At 36.8% G+C, this 25554-nt stretch overlaps 1 pseudogene; it reads right to left on the bottom strand.

Moving 5' to 3' along the window:
- Positions 1-6916: 6916 nt before the first annotated feature.
- LOC120534783 lies at positions 6917-7120 on the bottom strand (annotated as a pseudogene).
- Between the last annotated feature and the right edge of the window lie 18434 nt (positions 7121-25554).

Below are 25554 nucleotides of genomic sequence, written 5' to 3'. Positions count from 1 at the left end.
AGTGAAGGCAATTACAATGAGCAATTTGTGGCAAGTAGGGGTTGGTTCAACCGCTTTAAAGAAAGAGCAAATTTGCATAATATTATATATATATTTCAATAACGTTCAAGGTGAAGCAGCGAATGCCGATGTATGTGCTGCAAGTGATTTTCCCAAGATACTGGAAGATATTATTGATGAGGGAGGTTATTTGCCAGACCAAATATTTAATGTAGACGAAACTGGCTTGTTCTGGAAAAAAATGCCTGCGAGGACCTATATTTCCAAAGAGGAAAAAAGTGCACCGGGACATAAGGCATCAAAGGATAGGCTGACTTTATTAGTTGGAGGTAATGCATCTGGGGATTTCAAGCTCAAGCCTTTGCTGGTGCATCACTCCCTAAATCCGAGGGCACTACGTAATGTCACTAAGGCATCTCTTCCTGTTATTTGGATGGCAAATAAAAAGGCTTGAGTCACAGTTGCTGTCTTTCAAGAATGGTTTTTAAACCATTTTATCCCTGCTGTTGAACGTTATTGTTTGGGCAAAAAAATTCCTTTCAAAATTCTCCTTCTCCTTGACAATGCCCCTGGACATCCAGACACTTTAGATGACATGCACCCCAATGTAAAGGTGGTGTTTCTACCCTCCAACACTACATCACTACTCCAGCCAATGGGTCAAGGAGTCATAGCCTCCTTTAAGTCCTATTATTTAAGGAGGACATTCTCACAAGCTGTCAGGGCTACTCAAAATGATGAGGTAACGTTAAGGGAGTTCTGGAAGAGTTATAACATTTATGATACCATTAAAAATATTGCTGACGCTTGGGTTGAAGTGAAAGAGACAAATTTGAGAGGCGTTTGGAAAAAAATGTGCCCCCAATACACACAAGAATTTCTGGGGTTTACAGCAGATGAATTCACTGAAACCAGGCAAGCTATGGTTGCTATTGGAAATCAGCTGCAGCTGGACATCAGTGAAAATTATATCATAAAATTACTCGACTCCCATGTCAAAGAACTCACCAGTGGAGACCTTATGGAACTAGAACAGCATTCAGTGAAGAAAACCAGGACCTAGGGACTCCAACAAAAACGTTTTCTACAAAAGAGTTAGCTGATGCATTTTGTCTCATTGAAGCAGAAATGGCAACGTTAGAGGAACAAGATCCTGATACAGAGAGGTTCACCAAAGTTTACCAAACAATTACCAAAGGCCTCAGATGCTACAAGGCTATTTATGATGAGAAAAAGAAAAGCTCTGTGCAAACCGCTCTTGATGCCTACTTTAAGAGACCAGACCCATCCTCTTCATCAAGTTCTACCAACATTATTTAAGGCTGTACTGTACTGTATTTGAAAATGTTTAAGCATTTACTGTGCATGCACACAAAAATAAAAATAAATATGTTGAGACAAACATCTGCCCAAATTGCATTTATTAAAATAATGTATCTGTTCCAACTTACATACAAATTCAACTTAAGTACAAACCTACAGGCTTTGTACGTAACCCGGGGACTGCCTGTATATTGATCAAGTTGACCGTATCATTTCCTTTTGTCAGTTTGATTTTCATCAGTCTTCCCTTCACAATTTCATCATATCTTTTTATTTCTATTTTGTTATTCTTTATTAGCACCCCTAAACCTGAGTTTTTATTTTCATTTGTCTCTGAAAAAATGTCCTTGCAATCGTTCCACTCTTCTTCATATCCTTCATATGATTTTATGAATGTTAAACCATATTCTTGTATACAAATTAAGTTAACTGGCAAACTTCCCAGAAAGGAGAGTACAATTCTTCTCCTTTCTCTCCTCTGAATGCTTCTTACATTTAAAGTGACTATTTAAATTTTTTCTTTGGGGTAGTGTGGTCTCTCCTCCTAGTTTTCATTTATTTGATGAAGCTACATTTTTCTTTGGTTTCTTGGTGGCTTTCCTCTCTGTTCTCCATTCTTCTACTTTCATCCCTGTCACTGAGGCAAACGCTTCCATGTCCTTAGACTCTAAATAAGAGGGAGTTGTCCCCCATTCCTGTGCTTTTCCTTCCCCTTCATCTATTGTACCAGAGCTAGCTGGTGATAATACATCTGGCCCTCGTTTCCTCTTTAAACCTGGGTTAACCCTGTTGTTTACCTTTATTTTTTCCTGCCCTACACTTTCAAACATCACCTGCTGAGGACATTGATAAAGGATAGCTGTTCCGCTTACAATTTCCATTATTTCATCAGTATGAAAGAGAATATTCTCCTTTCTACATTCTGATTAACTGTCTTCTCTTTCATAAAAGTTAAAAAGTCATCTTCTCCACCACTCTCCTCTTTTTCCTCTTCATTCAGAAACAAGGATGCGAATACAACGTAAAGTAGGTGTAGGGGAGAGGAACAGACAGCAAGGCTCACAAGGGGTGGAGGGACCAGGAAAGGAAGCGGATAGCTTAAAGCAACCATTACTACCTGCACAATTGCAAATTCAGATGTCTTACATCGCATGTTGGCCTTCAAGTCAGCCCGCTCTGCAGATTCCATGGGATATTAACTTCCCACCTGACCAAGTGCAAAGAGGAACTGTTAACTAGAGAAGACAACAACAGAATGCAACTCCCTTCCCCCATAATCCCAATCAAAAAATACCCTTCTACCTCTCCTTTGCTGCAGCAAAACCCCATATCTACACATTCCTCTTAATCCAAAAGGCAATATTGTCGTCTATTCCATACCTCACAGTTCTTGTGCTAACCAAGTTATTCTTCTGTACCAGCTGTTTCCTTGCCTCCCAAATACTCTGCTTGGTTAAACACACTTGAATACAAACAAGATCAGGAAAAATACAGCTTGCCCACACCCTTCCAAACCAACCCCTCTCTGGACCATCTCGTACAACAACAAGCCAGGATTCCCCGCCATCCTCAACAGTACCCCCATCTCCCGCCATACCCATTGTGCCCAAACACACATGGGACTATCTCCATCCTGCCACATCCTGCATGCCGAACACATCTCAGACCTAGTTAAGCCATTCCTACATAGTTCACGTTCCGACAGCCGCCCCCATACCATCAACCAGTTAAGGTCTTTCAATGTATTTTCCAGGTGCCTCGGCTGCACCCTTGTCCAGACCTCCCTCACATACACTCCTGGCATCCGTCATCTGTCTCTACCTCCACCCTCTCCATCCAATACAGCTCCCTTTGATTCCTGCACATGCTTGAAAAAAATGATAGTGTCCCATCAATTCTACTGCCCTTTAGTAATTTATTGGTAGATTTTCTGCTTGGGGTACAGGATTATTCCAGCCAAACCCAACCCCGCATCCCAGCTGCTAACCATAAAATCACAAAATAGTGACATTTATGTTCCACAAACTGGACTTGCGGCTTTGCACAAAAATGCAAAAAAACATGCAATCTACCTGGGATATCCACGATACCTCTGCCCCCATCGCCCTCTCCATGTCAAACCTTTTCATGCCTTCATACTTCCCACCCCACACAAAGAGAAACACTCTTTTTCTTAGAGCTCTTCCCACCCTGTTAGGCAGAATCTCTGCCTTACACACGGTTGCCTTCCTCACCAAAGATAATGACCTGGCCGTCCACAGACCCAGTTTACGTTTCCTGCCTAGAGAGCTCAACCCCTAAAATAGTCTCATTGCACAAGTTCATCCCACACAATGTCTCCATCTTATCCATCAATTTCACAAAGTACATCATATTTGACTTACTGCAGTTAACTTTACAACCTTTGGCCACTTCGAAGTCTGCCAAAATAGACAGTTCTTTCTGTATATCCCCATCCTTGGTTGCAAACAAAGTCATATTGCCTGCATAGATGGCAAGTTTTGCTGCCACACCACCACTTCCTGGTAAGACCAGACACAAAAACATCTGCTCCTTCCTGATCTGCACCGCCACAGGTTCAAAATAGATAATATATAACAAAGGAGACAATGGGCAATCCTGTCTCACCCCAGCCCTCTCTGCCACCTGCTCACTCAACCACCCATTTAAATTAACCACACTACCTACCCCTCTATACAAGACCTTTACCAGATCAGAAAGTTGGGTCCAAAACCAAACAGTTCCAAAAACTGAAACAGAAAGGCATGATTAACCCTGTTGAAGGCTTTAGCATGGTCCAAACTAGTCACGATCAACGCCCTATTCCTCTCCTGTGCCCACTCAATCAAGTCCCTCATCAAAGCCAAATCCCACCAAATTGACCTTCCCGGTAAACCACAACTGCCCCTGCGTCTGAGAGGTCCCCCATTTTCATGAGCTGGCCAGTTTCCCTCACTCCATTGACTCCATCCAAATCCCCTCTAACGAGATTAATTACTTCGAAGGAGTCTTCCTTCTGTTCTCAGTCCTTCTCATCTCCTCCGCCCTTGTTCACACTCACCCCGCACCAATCAGCAAAAACGTATCAGGTAAGAGTTAAACAAATGATCCCCTTCTTCACACAGATTGCATTTCCATTCTTCAGCACAGTCCTGTGCCAGGTGACCCGCCTGTTCACAATTTTGGTAGACCACTCCAGCACACAACCAGGCCAAAGTCAAAGTGAACTTTATTGCCATCTCAACCATATACAAGTATACAGGTAGACGAAATTGTGAAGCTGAGGGTCCACAGTGTAACAACATGAAGTGCAAATAATAAATTAAAAATAGAATTAAAATTTAAATTTAAAACACAAACAAGACAAGACATTGTGCAAAGACGTGACAAAGAAGTAGCAGCAATATTGACGTGTAGTTAGTAATATGAACATTGATGCAATGTATGGTATTTACAATCTAGATACATAAATATAGTCAATACATATGTAATATAATAAATGATATAGATAATACAGAAATCAGTGTGTGATAATAGTTGTTTAAGACATGACAAGTCAGAATGTTTCATAGCAGAAGGATTTTAAGAGTGTCAACATACTTAAAGGTCAGTATGAGATTTTCAGTTCTTTTCTACATGCACACTAGTCTTTGCAGGAAAGTGTTTTTAGATGTGGTTGAGACAGTGTGGAAGATCCCAGGGGGAAGCATGGTGTTATGGAGTCTGACAGATTGGGCGTAAAAACTATCCAGCAGCCTGGCAGATCTGGCTTTGATGCTGCAGTATCTTCTCTTGGATGGCAGAAGTGTGAAAAGTCCATGTGAGGGGTGTAAGGGGTCCAGCACAATGCTGCAGGCCTTGCGGACACTGCGTTTGTAAAATATGTCCTGTAGTGAAAGGAAAGGCACCCCAATAATGTTCTCTGCTCTCTTCACTATCCTTCAATGGCATACCCCCATAAAAAAGTAGCCCCTATAAGCCTCCAAGGAAAAGGAGGAAGGAGGGTGGCACAAACCATCATGACTAGAAGAGTCCCGTCTCAGCTTCATCAACGGTCTCCTCCCATTCCAGACTCCATCCTCGTCTTTCATGTACCTCTCTAAGGAAATATCCGTGCCATACCTCTTCAAAACAGCCATAATGTCACTGTTCTCCACAAAGGGGTTGAACATATGAACACTCACCAACTTCCAGTCCCTCTTCCACAGACTCTCAATGCGATTTTCTTGCCTCCGCCATCTGCAACAAGGAATCAAACATCACCGGCAGCCAAAGTAACATCCACGTATGTCTCAGTCGAGTTGACTTGTAGACAAAACACATTCACCAAAGGTACACAAAGGGCCTCCATCAAAACCTACCGCTTGAAAGATGTCCTGTCCAAAAACTCCCCATTACAGTCTCTTTTCCACGGATCCTTCTCGCCTAGACTCACACCTGGCTCCCTGACATTGTCCATTTGCATCATGAGTTTTATTGTGGTCTGTGGAAATTTCAGTACATTTCAGCAATCCATATTTTCTTTTCAACAATGCTGCATACTCGTACCAGTCTGGTTTTACATCCAACTTTGGAGACATATTGGACCACACCACCAAAGGCCTTTTTTCAAATGAGAAAGGAGAACCATAGTGCTGTAAAGCATTGGCATTTGTGAGACAGTGCTAGTTTCAGATCCATACCAATCCCTTCAGATCCCTCTGTATAGCATCATACTTTCCACCTCACATAAACTGAAACACCATTTTGCTTGCCTCCTCCAGCCAGTTCCAACTGGTTCTCCTCATCTCTCAGAGTTGCTCCAGCCTCACCTCTAGAGGGTAAGTTATTTCGATCATGCTATGGACTTTTCCCCTTTCACAGTCCAACACCCCCTTCCCCTTCAGTCATCCTGTCTGCAAATGCCTGGAGACCCTGTCGTTAAGTGATTGGCTATGTGGCCAAGGGGCAGGGTAAAGGGTGTAGCTGAGGGAAGAAGGTATTCCCACTGGCAGGCCCTCCAATGCCTTGCCCGATGCTCCTTCCAGACTCAAGCCATATACAGATGTTGGGAGGAGAGGGGTCCAGGAGTTTGGTTGAAAAACAAACAAGAGGGGAGAGTTAGAGAGAGAAAAATGGAGAAAAAGGGAGATTTGAATTAATAACCTTCTCTGAAAAAAAAGTATGGGAAAATGGGCCCAAGGGGCAGGGAGAGACACTTACAGGGGTTCATTCGATCCATCTCACCATCCATCCGTATGATTCTTTCATGTTCTTGATGCTGGTCTGGGTAGCCTCTGGACTCGACTGACTAGCAGACCCGTTCCGTGAGTGCATGAGAGAATGAATGAAGATTCTTGCAGCTCTCTTGACCATGCTGGCCCCAAATACACTCTCTCCAGCATTTGAGCCTGCGCTATATTTACTGGAGAAGTCAGATTTCAGCCATTTGCCTCTGCTTGATTGCTTGTATGCAATCGTTCTTTGCTGGAAGCACACACCCTTTAGCTGGCATGCATCTTTCAGTGCTGCTCACTCACTCAAACTTCCCTCGGCTCCAAGTCTGCTTCTAGAATCATGAAAAGTTTTCATCTTATTTTGGACAACTCAGAGAGGATGGTGCACTGCTCTCGGAGACACTGCAGTACCAGTGCAATGCATGGACTGAGTGGAGCAAGCCCCTGAAAGCTCGGTCCCCAGGGCTAAAATGAGCTTAATCTGAAAGCCCCAAGCTGGGAGACATCAAATATTAAACTGATAACAGATTTTTTTTTCTTTGTTTAAACTCATTTTGCTAAACATTACTCTTTACAGTGATCCTGTTAGTTATGGATTCATTTCCATACCATCCTTGGATTCACTGTAACAACCATCATCACCACACACCCCTGCATCATGCTCCAATCACCTTTCCCTCATATTATTTACCCCTATATATCCAAATTCTTCTATAATTGAATTTCATCTTTATTCACCCACCCATCTATCAGATTGTCATTATTTTTAATTTCCTTCCATGATTGCTACTGCTTCCTATCCTATCTCATCATATATTCCCTTTACTCCTTGAAGGTGTTTTTGTAATATTCCTTTAGTTGTCACAAACTTCTTCTTTACCGTTTTGTTTCCTGACCACCATAATGCCTCTTTCCCTATGTTTAGTATCACCCTGTCACTACCCGATCTGTGTGCCTGCCCGATCCGCACGTGCAGGCGTATTGAAAGCCTAACATGCCGTAAAGTGTTCATACATGCGTTAAACAGATTGGGCAGCACCGTAAAGTGTGCAATGACGTAGCCTTTCAATATGCACGCATGCACAAAATCGGGCCAGCAACAAGTACCAGGTAGTGACACACACCGCATACGCTAAATGAAAAAAAATTTAAAAATCCACTTTACGGCACGGCCCGATCTGAACTGTGCATGCCGATTCACAACTTGACATTGCGGTATATTCATTTTAGTTCCACATTAGTTTACCATAATAAAAATAATTATCCTGCTAAATAAACAAAACAGCTTTGACCGCTGTAAGGGGAAGCATAGGTGTGTATTATTCGGCAGGTACTGTCTGTGCTTGTATGTATATATATATATATTAATAATAATAATAATAATAATTCTTTGCATTTATAAAGCGCTTTTCTCACTGTTAACTACACACAAGTATGTAATGTTTTTTTTTCCACTCACATAATAAATTATATAAAGTCCCCTTTCCGATTTGAACTGTTGTTGCAATTTCCTTCTATGGACAAATTGTGTTTGTTTAAAAATATCTTTAGATATCAATTATTATTAATAAAATTGCCATTTGTTTTAAGGCATCAGGTTTACAAAACCTAATGTAGCCAACCAGATTTATAGAAATAAATGGTCCTTTTTCAACAAAAGAAAAGAATTAACACTGTGTTGCATGGTATTGTGCTGACTTTCCCACTTAGTGTTACCTGTGACAGTCCACTTGTTAAACTTCTTTTAATTCATTCTCAGTTTTGCAATCAGGTCAGATGCTGAAGGAATCAAGAGTATAAAGCCACCGGTTAAAATCCTCATTTATTCCAACAGCTATTAATCTTACGAAGAAGTTCAACTTTACATCCACAGACTTAAATTAAGTGAGTGAGCAGTTACCACTTGAATCAATCTATTTCATGTTTTTTTACAGTAGGTTGCTTGCTGCTATAGTTCATATTTGTAATAAGTTTGTTCTTAGTGATGTGTTTTTAATGTTGTTTCAAGGTGTCTCTGTAAAACCCCCCAAGAAGCCAAACTTATCTATTAAGATAATAAAACTGAACTGAATTTAACAGCTGTAAAATAAAATATTCTCCAGTGACTGAGCAGAATTTAAACAGCATGAAGTAGTTCAGTTTATGATTAACACCATATGGACAGAGTTCATGTGAACAGTTTTATTCACCCATATTGATAGAGCCAGTTCATTTTTATAACTTTAAAAAAAGGAAATACAATACACTTTTTTATACATTTTTTATTGAATAATTGGTATGTTTAAAAATAAAAGTGACATATCAATGTCAAAAAAATGATACACAAATTATATATATGTATACCAGTAAACCCCCGATTCTCTAAAGAATCGCAAATCCAAGAATGGCAATCACTTTCTGTTCCCTCCAGTCTCTTGAGGGATGAAAAATCATGGAGGGTGGGAGCGTCCTGGGAAAGTGTTTATTTAATGAAATAAATATATTTGTACTAAAATTAACAAATTTATTAAAACTAAAATTGACATTTAATTGTTATGTCATTTAAGTCCAAATTGTGTTTGAGTTGCTGCACTCATAAATAAAAAAAATATCGGAGTGCAAAGGTTTAAATAAAGTAAATTGGAAATAAAAAATTCATGTTAGGAATCATAAACAAACTTACTTTTAACACTGAAATACCCTAATGTGATTCAAATAAGCCACGCTGACAGCTGTCACACTGACTGCTGGCACAGTGTAGTGGAGTACTGCTGGCACTGTGGAGTGGAGAACACTGACTGCTGGCACTGTCAGTAGTCACCACTACTTCAAGTTTAAATAAGTCACAATGGAAAATTGTTGGCGTGCACACTTTACCTCAAGTTTAGCTTACAGGTTGTGTTGTGTTGTTTGGGCGTCACCTACTGACTCTGGGAAGCCGCTGGGTTTGACTCTGGGGCGCTAATGCGTTGTGCGTGTGCGCTTTCGGCACGGCTTGCTTCTGGCGTCTGGCATTCCTGCAGCGAAGGTGCTGTGTGCGTGAGCTTTTGGCACAGCTTGCTTCTGGCCTCTGGCATCCTTGTGCACGGCTTGCTTCTGGCCTGTGGTATCTGTGCGCACGGCTTGCTTCTGGCCTCTGGCATCCGTGTATACAACCTTATGAGTAGAAAATTCAGTCATAATAAAGATGTATAAATGGTAAATTCATTGAACTAAAACACCAATACAATGAAAATGGCCAACAATGAGGAGGTTTTAAAAACTATTAGGGAAAGGGAACACAAACATATTTAGAGATTTAAAAAAAATGATAGCCAAGGTTTAGAACACAGTAAAAGTGAATCATTAAATTTGTCAAAAAAGGAAAAATGCTATTTTAACTTTATGAACAAGATACTAATCAGAGTCAAAGAGTTATTATCCAGCAATATTCCATAAAAAAATTTGTTCTATTTAAAGTGACATTTTTCCTGATCTGTCCCTTAACATTTGTTCACTAATAATATTTTTATATCACCTTTGCTTACAATTGTAACTCAAATTGCTGTACAAAAATATAGTTACAAAGAAAATTGAAGGCATTATAAAAGTAAATAAGAAGCAAATGGAGGGGTCCCTGTCCTTTGTAAATAATACACTGCCTGGACAAATGGCCGGGGACAAAGACAAACTTGCAGCCTTCAAGGATACTGGAGATAATAAACCTCTGGTGGTTCCAAGCCAAAGCCTGCACAGCCCCATCTGCACATCCCAGCGTACATAATTGTGGCCGTCTCACTGCAATCACAATTCCATTTCAGGACGTCTTGTGAACTTTTTTTCTCTCTGGCATCACGGGCATTTGGAGTTCATGTAACAGACAGTGGAGATGCAGGGGGGCACCATTGCAATAAACTGGAAAAAGACAACAGAGAAAAACAGTAGAAGTTACTGCCCAGTGCAGATCTTACAAACTGTACACAGTAACATTTCTAGTCTATTACAACCAATGCAAGTAATTAAAAAAGCCAAATTAGAAAAGTTGGCTTGTTGAAGTTTTTTGAAATGCTTGACATTTGTAGCCTGGCACGTCTCTATTGGCAAAGCGTTCCAGATTTTGTTGCATGAATACAGAAATCTGCCGGTTTTTATTGTTGATCTTGGAATAAAAAGCAAAGCAACGTTTGAGAAAAGAAATGTTGGGAGCAGACACTCCAAAATACAGGCAGGGTCTAAAATACTCAAATCCTTCTATATATTTAATAGAACCTTGAAATCAATTCTATGTGAGACAGGCAGCCAGTGTAATGAGACTGTGACGGTCTTCTGAAGAAAAAAAAACAAAGGCAAAGCAGATCAGAGCAGAGGTTTAGCTGGAGGATTCTAGAAGTGCTGGGCAAGAGGGCCAGCCACTACTTCAACATGGCACACGTCTCCATCCTTCTTCTTTAACTGCTGCCCCATAACATGACCAGACTCTTCTATTTCACTGTAACTGTTAAAAACATAAACACAGTAGATACATCATGTTCACTCACAGAATTCAAACATTAATAAAGTGTACCCTTACTTCTTTTTCTGTCTCCCTTCTTGGTTCACCTGTGGATCAATTATTACCAAAGTTAATCATCACAACAGATAAAGTTCTGCTTACAGTAAAGTCTAACTAATAATATTTTTTTGAATTACTGTGGTTTTTTGTTGGATGTTGAAAGAACCCCAACTTAACTATCATATGTAGCATAATTTTTTTTCTTTTACATTGGATATACAGTAGAAATTGTGTTACAATCTCTGTATATTTAAACTTCTAATGTGATATGCTCAAGTGTCATTACTTACATGAAAACATCTTAGTTTTTCTCTCCTGCCTTAGTTTTGTTTTAAGTTAAAAATAACTCTCGGCTCCTTCAAAATCCAACAACAAAGCACAGTAACTTAAGAAAATAAATGTTATTTTGCAAAACTTAACAACATCCCTGTTTAGTGACTGCTGGGACAGATGCTCCTCAGTCTCTGTGTTTGTGAGGATTCACACTCTGAGGCTTTCTATCTAAAATTAAAAAGCCCATGTTAGTTACTGGACAGAGTGAGCGGACATACATGATAGTATTGAAGGCAACAAAATATTACAAAACAAATAATATGGGGAGGCTTTGCAGGAATTGTGCACAAATTACTTCTGAAACTTAAAGCCTCAGTAGTCTTAACTGTAGAAATAGTAAATGTAACATGAACTGCACATCATCCTGAATTGGGAATCTTAAAAGCAGAAGAAAAGAACATCCAGTTGTGTCTCAGAATTCGGGTACACTGGTATCTGTTAAGCCACATGGAAGGCTGGTTACCACTGGGCATCCTGTGAGGTCAAGAAAAAAAAGTACAATAAAGGGGCATTGTTTTTCTAACTGCAGCAATACGAAATAAGTTACTTCTAAGGAGCAAGCCTTCTCCATTATATTCAGTTAAATGTATGTGTGTGTACTCCTGCTAAACCAACAGCTTAAACGATAAGCTAATGACATGTGACAACAGCAGGTGCCCAGCCTGTCACTGTGTCACAACAGACACACACCACACTTCTCTGATGGCTTTGGACATCACAAATTTTAAAATTGCCTGTTTTCTGCCATAGAATTTTTTCTGCTAAATAAGGTTAAAGAAATCCATTTTAAAATTATGAGTAAATAGTACCCAAATAAATTAATTCATAAGTATGACATTAATATGTCCCCAAAATGTAATTTTTGTACAAATGAAGACACATCCCCCTCTCACATTTCTTTTACTTCTGCTCCTATTCTGAAATGTTTTATTATTGAAGACTAAATGTTAGAAGATGCAGTAACTGTGGTTTCCTTGCTTCATAAATTTCCTATTCATAAGTGTAAAGTTTAGAATTTTAGACCCTCTATTACATCTATCTGTATGGTCATTAATATGCTAGACATAGCTTTAAAAAATGAAAAACACACTAAAGCAATTAAAACATGTAGGATTCTGAGCTGCTTCATTAAAAATTTGTAATACTATTATCTGTATCCTGCTTTCTTGTAATAACTTAGTTGTTGCTACTCTTGTATGTAATTTAGCCTTCATCATTGTAATTTGTTTACTTTATTATGGAAAAATATTGTATTGATGTAATTTGATATTAACATAATAAAAAAATACAGATGGCTTTGGAGGGCACACTTTACACTGGTCGAGTGTCAGTTGTGCACTCCTAATTCTATTCCTAATTCGACACCTCGATTACATTGTTTTGCTTAATTATTAGCATGCTGTTCTCTTTAAGATAAAATATATGAACAAATGTTAAAAGAAACACCACCAAATACTAATAGGGTGTTATGAAATAAATTAAATACATCCATTAATCCAAATATGGAAAATGCTGTGACTTTCACATTTAAACCACGAGATTACGATGGTCGTATTGCAACTAAAAATGAAAATCCTTATTGTTTTTTTAATCAATATTTAGTACTTACAAAAAGCTGTACATATCCACTATAAATTAATTTTAATTAAGAACAGAGCAAGATAAATCATAAGGGGACTCATGTCGCAAAGTAAAAAGTGCAGATCGGGCAGGGCATAATAGTAAAGCGCTGCGCATCCGCGCACGACTACAGTAATAGGTGTATGAGATTCAGATGATGAATTTATTATAGACTGATAAGTGATCTTGTGAAGAAATTTTGGAAGAAATAAAATTTTCATTTTGTTGGGAAAGGATCCATTTTTAGAAGAGGTACTTGTAGAACAAAACAACGAAGACAAAGAAGAAAGAACGTTTTTTATTTGAATCAAGTACCAGTTCACAGACACACGTCGCATTTCATTTTGCTTCCTCTTCTTTCGATTGGAGTTAACTTTTTCAGGCAACAAATATTCTTCCAAGGTGTTATAAAATTCAAAAGTTGCCATCTTTTTCAGTAAGAAGTCCACTTATAGACGGAGATAAATGGCAACACAAAAATGACTTGCAAGTACAATTCAAACCCTGAAGAGTGATGTGTGTCGTAAAACATTGGACATGTGCAGAACAAATTGGCCAGCATTGTGAAATAAATTTTAATTAAACACAGAGCGAGACAAATCGGAAGGGGACTCAAGTCGCAAAGTAAAAAGCGCAGATCGGGCAGGGTCATAATAGTATGATTTTTAATTGGGTGACTCCTTTAGTCTTTTCTAGGCCGTAAACCACCTTCAGGCCTTTTGTTATTTGTTTGCCTTTATACCGGTTATTCTACCTTGTTTCTACCATGTTCCATGATTCATTTGCTGTTTCACATTTCCAAATGACATTTACTCTTGGACATATTTTTTCTTTTCACAAATTACTTTTATAGTCTGCTGATCTTGTTGGTAACACCTCCTTTACTTTCTACCACGCAATATCTTTTGCATATTTGTTAGCACTGGCTTGGTTAGGTAATAGGGAAAATTAGCCTCTGGCCAGGTCTAGTCCTTCATTTAAAAAATCTAAATTGGTTAAAAATTATCCATCAATCTGATTTAAAAGACCTGAAGATCTAAATAAACAACAAAACTAAAAGTTAAATATTATTAAACAATAGTCTATAAATTAATTGAAATAACACTTCTAAAAATTCTCATTAGTCCTCTGGAATAAAACAAACAGTATCTATTGTCTCAAACCAGTGTTTTTCCCACTTCAACCTTTCTTTTTCGGTCCAATAATCCTGTAAAATATCATAACCAATCAATCATAATCATAAATCAACCATGACCGGTATATGATTATCTTGTGCTTCCTCCACAGGGGGAACGGCAACTAACACCGCAAAGATAATTACAAAGTTTTTAACTGATCACAACTTATCAGATCCCTGGAGGTTTTTAAACCCAAATTCAAGAACATATTCTTTCTACTCACCAGTACATCATTGCTACTCAAGGATTGATTACTTCTTTATAGATAATAACTTCTTGCCTAAGATTAAATCTTGTAAATACGATGCTATTGTTATTTCAGACCATGCTCCGATGATCTTGGAGCTGAAATTACTAAGCCCCATACACTCACCCCGCAGATGGCGTCTCAATCCGCTTCTATTAGCTGACGAGAATTGTACTGAATTTATATCCAAACAAATTGAATTCTTTCTAGAGACAAATACATCCCCTGAGATCTCTGCAGGAATACTCTGGGAAACTCTTAAGGCCTTCTTAAGAGGACAGATTATCTCATATCTTTCCCACAGAAATAAATCCGAAGCGAAGAAAGTAGCAGAGATAAAAAGCGAAATTACTAAAATAGATGAAGAACATGCCAGACTACCAAGCGAGACTCTACATAAGAGGAGGCAGGCTCTACATTCAGAATTAAACCTCTTGACAACTAAAGAAACCGAACAACTAATTTACAAATCCAGACATCATTATTATGAACATGGAGAGAAAGCTAATAAGCTTTTAGCGCAACAAATTCACAAGCAAGAAGTGCGCAACGCAATCTCGGTAATTACTAACACGAATGGAGATAAAATCATCGAACACAAAAATATAATGTACACTTTTAGAGACTACTATAAATCCCTATATACTACTGAGTTTAAAGAAGACAATATACAATCTAATGCATTTCTGGATAAATTACAGATACCACAAATTGACGCTATTAGTGTGGAGGAGCTCGATAAACCTCTGTCATTATCAGAATTACTGGATGCTATAAAGTCACTCCAAGGTGGAAAAGCAGCAGGCCCTGATGGCTACCCTGCAGAGTTTTACAAGAAATTCTCCGCTCAGCTAGCTCCCTCCTATTAGCAACATTTACAGAAGCCAGAGATAACCAATCTCTTCCACAAACCTTTCGCCAAGCACTAATCACTGTCTTTCCAAAACAAAATAAGGACTTATTACAATGTGCATCATACAGACCAATTTCACTTCTGAATAACGACGTTAAAATACTCTCTAAAATCATAGCTAGAAGGATGGAGAAAGTGCTCCCCTCAATAATATCACAAGACCAAACTGGATTTATTAGGGGCCGACACTTATCTTCAAATCTTCGACGCCTGTTTAATGTAATATACTCACCAACTAAATCAAACACCCCAGAAATATTATTATCATTGGATGCAGAAAAAGCATTCGACATGATTGAATGGAAATACCTTTTACTATTTTGGAGAAGTTTGGGTTTGGCCCGAACATTTGTGCATGGATTAAATTACTGTATACTAACCCAGAAGCTTCAGTTTGCATCAATAACATTTGCTCAGACTACTTTAAACTAGAACGTGGCACAAGACAAGGATGCCCTTTGTCACCACTGCTGTTTGCAATTGCCATTGAACCACTGGCAATACATTGTCGAAATACTGATCAGATAAAGGGGATTAGCAGAGAAGGACTGGAACAGAAAATCTCATTATATGCAGATGACATGGTACTGTATATATCGGACCCAGAAAATTCTGTGCCTGCAGTCTTAGCAGCACTCACAGAATTTCAAAAGCTCTCTGGTCTCAGAATTAATCTGAATAAAAGTGTACTCTTTCCGTGAATTCGCAAGCATATAATATTAGATTAGACACCCTTCCTTTTATCATTGCAGAACAGTTTAAATACCTCGGGGTAAACATCACAAGTAAACATAAAGCTCTTTATCAAAAAATTTCGTCGTCTGTATGGAAAAAATTAAACAAGACTTGCATAGATGGTCAACCCTTCATCTCACACTAGCTGGAAGAATTAACACTGTTAAGATGAATATTCTTCCTAAGCTCCTTTTTATTTCAAAACATACCAATATACATTAATAAATCGTTCTTTAAGCAATTAGATTCAACAATAACCTCATTTATTTGGAATTCTAAACATCCACGCATCAAAAGAGCGACCCTACAAAGACAAAAGGCAGAAGGCGGCATGGCTCTACCTAACTTCCAGTTTTATTACTGGGGCAAATATACAGTCGATAAGAACCTGGACACAAATAGAAGAACATACACAGGCATGGACCGCAATAGAAGTAAAATCCTGCAGTACTTCTTTGTATTCCTTGCTTTGTGCTCCAATAAACACACGTTATCGGCAATACACTAATAACCCAATTGTGCTCCACTCACTTAGAATCTGGAACCAATGTAGAAAGCATTTTAAGACGGAGAAGCTTCTTTCTGTGGCACCCTGCAAAAGAACCACCTCTTTCAACCCTCACAAACATATGCAGTTTTTAATATCTGGAAAAATTTGGAATTAACTTGCTTAGAGATCTTTATATAGACAACGTCTTTGCATCCTATGAACAATTACATTCCAAATTTAACATTCCAGCTACAAATTTCTTTCACTATCTTCAAATCAGGAACTTTGTTAAACAGAACCTTCCAGATTTTCCTCATCTTGCACCCTCATCCACGCTGGAAAAATTATTGCTCAATTTCAAGGAGTTAGACTCCATCTCTACAATATATAAAATCCTTTTACAATCCCTTCCTTTCAAAGATCCAAGAGGACACTGGGAAAATGACCTCTCAATTAATATATCAGAAAAGGAGTGGAAAGTAGCAATGCAGAGAATTCACTCAAGCTCCATATGCAAAGCATACAATTATACAACTCAAAATTATATATCGAGCACATCTGTCTCGACTAAAACTCTCCAAAATGTTTCCAGGGCATGATCCAACCTGCGAACGTTGCAACCAAGCCCCAGCCTCACTAGGTCACATGTTCTGGGCCTGCTCCAAATTAACATTATTCTGGACAAAAATTTTAATTACCTCTCAGACAGTCTTGGACTCACAATCCCTCCTAACCCATTAACAGCTGTGTTTGGGGTTCTTCCAGAGGGTCTTAAAGTGGAGAAAGACAAACAAATTGTGATTGCATTCACTACACTGTTGGCACGCAGACTTATTCTGATAAACTGGAAGAACCCAAACTCTCCTCTTTTAAGTCAGTGGGAAACTGATGTGTTATATTATTTAAAATTGGAAAAATCAAATACTCAGTTAGAGGATCTGTGCAGACTTTTTCAAAACATGGCAGGATCTAATCAGTAATATTTTGAAATGATTTTATAAAGCACAGAGAATTTGTTGATTTAGGTATTTTTAAAAGCCTTAAATTTTACACTGTTTGGCTTGCTCTCTCTCTCAAGGGTGGGGATCGATCTGTTCTTAGCATAATTCTTTTTTTTTGTAAAAACTTGATTGCTATGTATTGATTGTAATAAAATTAATAAATAAAAAAAAAAAAAAAATGATTATCTTGTGCAGAGTGTAGATAAAGTATGAATTGTTTATCTTGTTTTTCATTGTGCCAAAGATGTTGTATAACCCTAAATTTGTTTCACCCTCCTCAATTGTTGATGCCAATTGAAAAATAAAACTTTTTGAATTTTGTTATTTGATTGTAATTTTTTAAAGAATGTTAATTAAATTAATAATCTTAGCACCAGGGAAACTATTAATTTCAATAGTAGAATTGAATAAAAATAGGATTTCTCACCAAATTAAGAGTTTCCTATGATAATATTTTGCTTATGGGCTTTTAATGACCATTCAGGGTTTTTTTTTTTTGATTCGTTTGTGAATGATAGGCTGTTCAACAATTTTGATGGTAATATGATTTGGTTGGGTGGGAAGAGAGGGATCTGAATTTGACATACTCTCACACATTGTTTTTTCTGAAGACTGGTCCATAATCATCTCTTCACGCCCCTTAATGGTAATGAAATTTCAAAATGATTTAATTCTTGATGAGAATCGGGAGTACTACCTGGAATAGAATGGCCTGTTAGTGAAGAGGAAGAATTTATGTTTATTGTAAATGGAAACTTATGTAGAAAAGGGACTATGCTACATCGAAGATGAAATCTGAGGTGTGAGGTGATGGTGAAGAAAAAGAAGAATCTTTTTGAAATTGGGTCGTTTGGAATGAAGTCAAATCGGGACATTTTTTGACATTAGAAATTGGAGAAATATGTAAAGAATATGAAAAATAATTCAGTTTTTTGGGAAATGATTAGGAGAAATCAAATAATTATTTGATGCCGTCCAGGAATTAGTTTTTGATGGTAAAGAATGAATAATTTGATCTTTAGAAGAATTAGAAATAAGTTGGAGAGAAGAAACATTTGAAAAGGTATATGAGATTGAGATGATGAATCTATTATAGACTGATAAGTAATCTTAGAGAAAAGTATCAGATGGATTTATTTAAATTAGAAGAATGTTTAAGAAAATAGATTTGTTAAGATGACAAATTATTTTACAAACAGAAGGGGAAGTTAATGGTAAAGGCTGCATAAATTGTTTTGTGTTTGGTAAATTGGAAGAAGAAGCCAAAAAAGCGGAAAAGGTACAATCTGGATTTTAGTTAGGGATGGGAAAAAATAAAGAGTGTAAATTTTTTGTAAAGAAGGAGAGTCCAAAGTGAATAATTTAGGGAAAATTAATTTAGGAGAAGTTAAAGATTGTGAAGAAATTTTGGAAGAAATACAATTTTTATTTTGTTGGGAAAGGATTCATTTTTAGAAGAGGTACCTGAAGAACAAAACAACGAAGACAAAGAAGAAAGAGAACGTTTTTTATTTGAATCAAGTACCAGATACTGAGAAGTAAAAGAAGTGAATGAACATTGAGAAATGTTAATATGTCATTTATTTACTTTTGATTTTAAAGTTTCTGGTAAATATTTTAAAATTGGAAAAGGAGAATGTTGAGAAGGAGAACGAGAAGAAGCAATTGAAGGAGGAATTTTATTTTGAATTTGAGTATATGGGTTTTGGTGTAGTTGTTGAGCTAGTTGTTCGGAGTTCAAAGTCCATATTTTTAAAAAGTTCAGATATGTTGATTTGAAGTTCCTCCCACCCATTTCCCAGAAGGAACACTGATCAGTCTTTGTAAGAGCCATTTCCCTGTTTCATAAATATTTTACTAGATGACAATTAATAATCTATGGGAGGTTCCTAAAACCCCCATATGTATAACTGTATTGGTATATTATTGCCATTTCTAATATCTGACTAAATATTATTCTCAGTTAGTGACCAGCCTTGCCATGTGTAAGGTGTAGAAGGCATATGGTTTTAAACCGTGACCATGCCTATGGGCCTTTGAGTGTGTGAACTCGTAAAACAGCACTTATTTAAGTGCAGAGCCGTACATTTAAAGTGTACAGAAGAAGAACCTAAGAATCTTTAAATATATAAGAAGTAAAGAACTTTTAAGTACAGAAATAACAAGTTTCTCAGGAAAAGCTAAGTTTAGAGAAGATACATTTTTCCTTTTTTTGCCTTTTACTCTATGTGTGTAACTATTTTTTTTTTATTATTCATGTGTGGATTATTTGCTTTTAACTTTCACTAAATATTTTTAAAAACAAACTTTTGGACTGAGAGATTTCTTTCGGCACGCATTTTACCCGTGCTTGATCTCGCCTTATACTTCAGTGGCTAGTCTTGAAGACTCAGACAGCATCTCTGTAATTTATTAAAACATTTTAAAGTTCCTTCCTTTCAAAGTTCCCAGGGTATTAAAGGGAAAAGACCTTTCAATTAATATTTAGGAAAGTGATGGAAGGCAGCCATGCATAGAATACACTCTAGCTCCATATGTGTAAAGCATTTAATCATTCAACTTAAACCTTCAATAGAGGGTATTTATCTCATTGAAAATTGTCAAAAACATATCCAGAGCAAGATTCAACCTGTGAACATTCCCATCTAGCTTCAGCCTCACTGGGCCAAATGTTTTGGACATACACCAAATGAACATAATTTTAGACAAAAATCTTTGAATGCCTCTAAGACAGCCTTTGTGTCATAATTTCTCCTAATCCACTAACAGCTGTGTTTGTTGGACTCCCAGATGGGTTTAAAGGGGAAAAGGACAACCAAATTGTAATTGCCATTACCTCACTACTAGAACATAGACTTATCTTATTCAACTGGAAGAATCCCATTCCGCCTCCTTTAAGTCAGTGGGCAACTGATGTTCCGTACTGCTTGAAACTGGAAAAAAGTCAAATTCTTACTTAGAGGATCTGTTCAAAGCTTTTCTTTAAATATGGAATGATCTAATTAATACAATTTTAGAATACATATAACAGAAAAGGATATTCTCCCTTCTTTGTTGCTTTCAAAGATTTGCTCTGGTTGTTGGCTGACCACTCTTTCTCTTGTGTGGGGGTTGAATTTTACTTTGCTGTTATTTTTTAAATAAAATTAATTTAAAAAAATTGCTTTAAAGAGTGATTAATGTGGTCATTTTTACATTTATTAATATTTTAATATGTCTTTTCTAGGGTCATTTTTTATTGAATATTTATGTTGAACATGTGTGCTTATTTTACTATTTATTACTTTCAAAGTATATTTCTATGGTCTCATTTTATTGAGTAATGTCATTTTTATATTTATTATTTCTAATGTCTCCACCATGGTCATTTATTATTGACTATTTATGTTGACAAGTTTGACCATTTTTTATATTTATTTTTAATATGTGTCCATTTGTGGTCATTCTTTCATTGAATATATATGTTGATTTGTAACTTGTATGCTTATTCTTATGTTTATTATCATTTGTAATATTTGTCTACCATGGTAATTTTTTATTGAATATTTACTTTGATATGTGACCACTACATGGATATGTTTATATTTAATGTTATTGTTGCTATGTTCACTGTGGTAATTTTTTATTGAGTGTTTATGCTTGTGTGTTTATGTTTATATTTATTATTTTTAATGCATGTGTTAGTATAGTTGTTTTCTTCTTTAATGTTTATTGTAATAAGTGTTATTTCCAGAGCGTGTCCACAGTGGTCATTCGGAACTGAAAATTTTTTACCCATAGCTGTCCCATGAATATGTAGGAAAATGCAAATTAAACTGACTTCTATTACATAAAAATTTTATCGTGCCTTTCTTGATCCAGAATTTTCTTAAATTCTGTATATATCTTGCAAAAGTGTAAACTTGATTGAATGTTAATATGTGAAGATTCCACATTCAATGTGAACAAGAAAGAACAAGGGAATTTAAGTTTTTTTGAGAATGTCCAGAAAATAATATGTGACCTTAACAAAGCTGTTGTGTTTTTATGACAGTGGATTGATTAACCAATCTGTGTATTCAGAAAGCCTATATGATGCTGAAGAGCATTCTGAAACTATTGGTCTACTGGAAGGTAGTTCAAAAGAGATGGTTCATTAGCTCAGAAGTTTATGGATGTTGGGAAGTAAGTAGAATTTATGGAATACCCAAATTGGTATTTTGTTGTTTTTTTTGTAATCCACTTGTCCATCCCCGAAACGATTATAGACACAATTGTTGAAATTTGTTCTTTAGTTTTTGTTTGTTAAGAGTGAGAGAGCGGTGAGTGATGCGATGATGACATTGAGATCTCAGCAGCTTATTGCGTATGTGGCTTGAATGCCTTAAAGCCAGGAACCCTAATTGTCCAATTCGATAAACTGTGGATTAAAGAAAACTTGATGTTGATCCTCAGACAGAAAAAGGAGATTATATTTGAAAATAACCACATTTGCATTTTCCCAGATATCTCCCATTTGACAGCTGCTGCACGAGCTGCATTCTATAGTATTACACAGTGCTTATGTAAAGCTGAAATTACATGTTGCCTCTGGTTTTTAACTAAATTGAAAGTGATTACTGATGGCAAATTCTACATGTTTAGTTCTCCTGAAGAAGCAGAAAAAGAACTCAAAATGATGACTCCAATGTCATCCAAAATATGAACATCAGTCATATTGTGTCATTGTAAAGCAAAAAAGATTCTGCACCCAACTTGTTCTACAGTACATGTGATGTAAATTTTGCCGTAACTATACATTCTATTTCTGTTTTGGCTACTTTTTCTCATATTGGAATGTATTCTATTCGATATATGTATATTTCAGTATTTTTTTTTTTTACTAAGGGAGCTGTTTAATATTATACTGTAGGTTAATTGCATCTGGACTATATTATTTATCAATCTCAATTTTTTAATTTTTTTCCCCCTAAGAGGACTATTTAATATAATTCCCTAGGTGTGTTGTATTTGGACTGTAACATCATAAAAATCTCAGTATTAATCCTTTCTACACTGCTGTTGGGGATTTGTTTTGTTTTGAACTTGCCCTGCCTCTGGGCATGTCAGAAGACAGGGACTGTCTAGCCTGATCTGGGGAAGCAGATGCGGGGAAAGAAGGAGTTCGCATTCTTTTTTTTTTACCCCAACAATTGTAAGCGGCTACATAATAATAGGCTTCTTAGTTATACTATCTGGTAAGATACCAAGGTTAAAGCTATTGTATGAAGTACCAACTTTATTTAAGATTTTAGCATGTTCTTAAAAGTTCAGAAGCAGTCTCTTACTGACCAAATAGGGAAATTTGTGAGCTGGAATGTTAAAGGTCTTAATTATGATCTAAGAGAGGTTTAAATGCTAAGGTAGGATTTTGACAGGAGACTTACTTAATAAGTAAGGACTAGTTTTAATTGCAAAGAGATTGGATTGGATAAATCTTTCACACCATTCGTACATAGAAAACCAGAGGTTTATACATACATGTATGAAACAATCTCATTTGTAGTATTAGATGTAGTATCTGATCCTTAAGGGTGATATGTCATAGTGATTATTTAAATCCTAAGTAATTTTGATTAGTATCTACGCACCTAATATGGATGATAGAGAATTCTTTTAAAATGTATTTGCATCTATTTCTATTATGAAAGAAAGTCTTGAAGTCTTAATTTTATGCTATTAGCCGATAAGAACTATACAGAATTCATCTCCAAGTAAATTGATTATTTTTAGAGACAAATGCCTCCTCAGATTTTTTGCAGGAATAATTTGTGAAACTTTGAAGGGTTTTTTTTTTTTAATAGGACAGATTATTTAATATATTTCCCACAAAAATAAACTGACAACCAAGAAGGCGTCTCGGAATTTAACCTCTTCACAACAAAAGAAATGTAATATTTCATTTTTAAATTGCAATATTATTACTATGGACATAGAGGGAAGGCTAGTAAGATCTTGGCTTAATAAATTTACCAGCAGAAAGTTTGCAACATAATAACAGAAATTACAAACAAATACAGAGAGGAAATCATTGACCATAAAAATATAACCCATACATTTAAAGACCACTATAAATCCTTGTATTCTATCTAGTTTAAAGAAGATTTAATTTGAGTTTTTTGAAGTATTACAAATGTATGCTTATAGAATCATTGGATGCTATAAACTCACTTTAAAGTTGTTAAATAGCAGGTCTTGGGGCCTCATGTATAAATGGTGTGTACGCACAGAAATGTTGTGTAAGAACTTTTCCACGTTCAAATCGCGATGTATAAAACCTACACTTGGCATAAGGCCACGCACTTTTCCACGGTACCTCATACCTTGTCGTACGCAAGTTCTCTGCTCGGTTTTGCAGACTGGCGGCACCCAGCGTCAAAGCAGTGCTACTGTTCCTGTGCGGTTACCCTTTATTTCTTAGACCACATTCCTGACGCAGCTTTATAAATACACTGAAACTAACCGCATATTGTTTATTAGTGTAATGCATCTGATTGTAATTAACTTGTAACAATATAATGGCCCAGGGAATAGCCATAGTATTCCAAATACCATAATTGCTTTAGCGTTGTTACTCTCACTGCACATTCTTCTTCTTTTTCTTCTTTCAGCCGCTCCCTTTAAGGGTTGCCACAGCAGATCATCTTTTTCCATATTACTCTTACTGCACCACTCAGAGTATTTATATCACTGTATCTGAGTGGGGAATCACAGTAGCAGCTGATCTGAAAGAGAATTATTGGTTTACAGCATCAAGCACATGCTACCACAGCCACGGCAAAACGTTTCAAAGCCTTACCTGTATTGGCCTCGCGGTTCAGAAACAGTTTCATCCGAAGAACTCTAAACGCACTCAATCAAGCGCTCCTTGTAGAACTGTTTGCACTTATAAGTACAATCACCTCACTGTAAACTTGCACTACAGTTATAATATTGCACAACCTGCGTCACTTTATAAAGCGCGTATTTACATATGATGACGATATCATTTTTAAGATGAAATGCAGCAAAATATGTTGATTATAAAGATAAAACTTTAACTTCACTTAAATAATCTGTATTGTTAATAATTAAACATGCAAGGACACGATGCCGCAGACCTAGCAAGGTCACGCATTGTTCCTGCCTTGCGCTGTATATTTATTGAGGCTGGCGCGACACTGGAAGGACAGACGGATAGAATAAACATACTATGAAGATATTTCAATGTTCCTTAAAAGTTTTGAAGAATTGTCGTTGTAAGCTTACAGATGGCTTAATGTCTATTACAGAGCTGATTGTGGGTATTTGGGAAAAGAAAAGTAAGGACAGGAATTGGAGGTTAGTATGTTTGAAAGAGGCAGTACTGCTACAATAAATTATTTCATCGAAGATCACGCATGGCGCAGCAGCATCTTGTGTGAGACATGAACAATCACTTCACCACCGTGTTTCCATGTTTAATAACATGCTTTCATTACAATCATCATGAAAATTATATCACGTATACATCTCAGTATTTTAACTATTCAGAGAGCTGTAATATCACGAATTTAATGGATTCTGTGTCCTGTCGGAGAAACAGAAAGAACGGAAGCGCGTAGTGATTCACACACATAGAGCACATTGAAGATAAAATACAAAACAAAGCATTTAATGTGCTACTTTAGTTACAATGGGATTTAAGAAACTAGTAAATTAAATGATTTTCAGATGAAGTTTATGATGTTCTACTTCAATGACAAAATAAACTACATGATTAAAGTGGAAATTTCAAGATTGAAGTTGACATTTCGTGCTTTTATCCCACTGTGTGCCTATTTTTTGTCTGTACCCTAATAAGCTCAGACAGTGGGCTACAACTCGCCTTTTCACGGCGACTTTAAATTGTGACTTCTTTTTTATTTTGGCACTGTACGACTTTGTGAACTTGAGCTTTTGAGTTTCTCTGACACGCTATATTACTCGATCAACTTCCTTTTGTTGATTGT

This window comes from Polypterus senegalus, chromosome 8, assembly GCF_016835505.1.
Source record: "Polypterus senegalus isolate Bchr_013 chromosome 8, ASM1683550v1, whole genome shotgun sequence".
Taxonomy (NCBI): domain Eukaryota; kingdom Metazoa; phylum Chordata; class Cladistia; order Polypteriformes; family Polypteridae; genus Polypterus; species Polypterus senegalus.
This window is presented reverse-complemented; position numbering and strand designations above follow the sequence as displayed.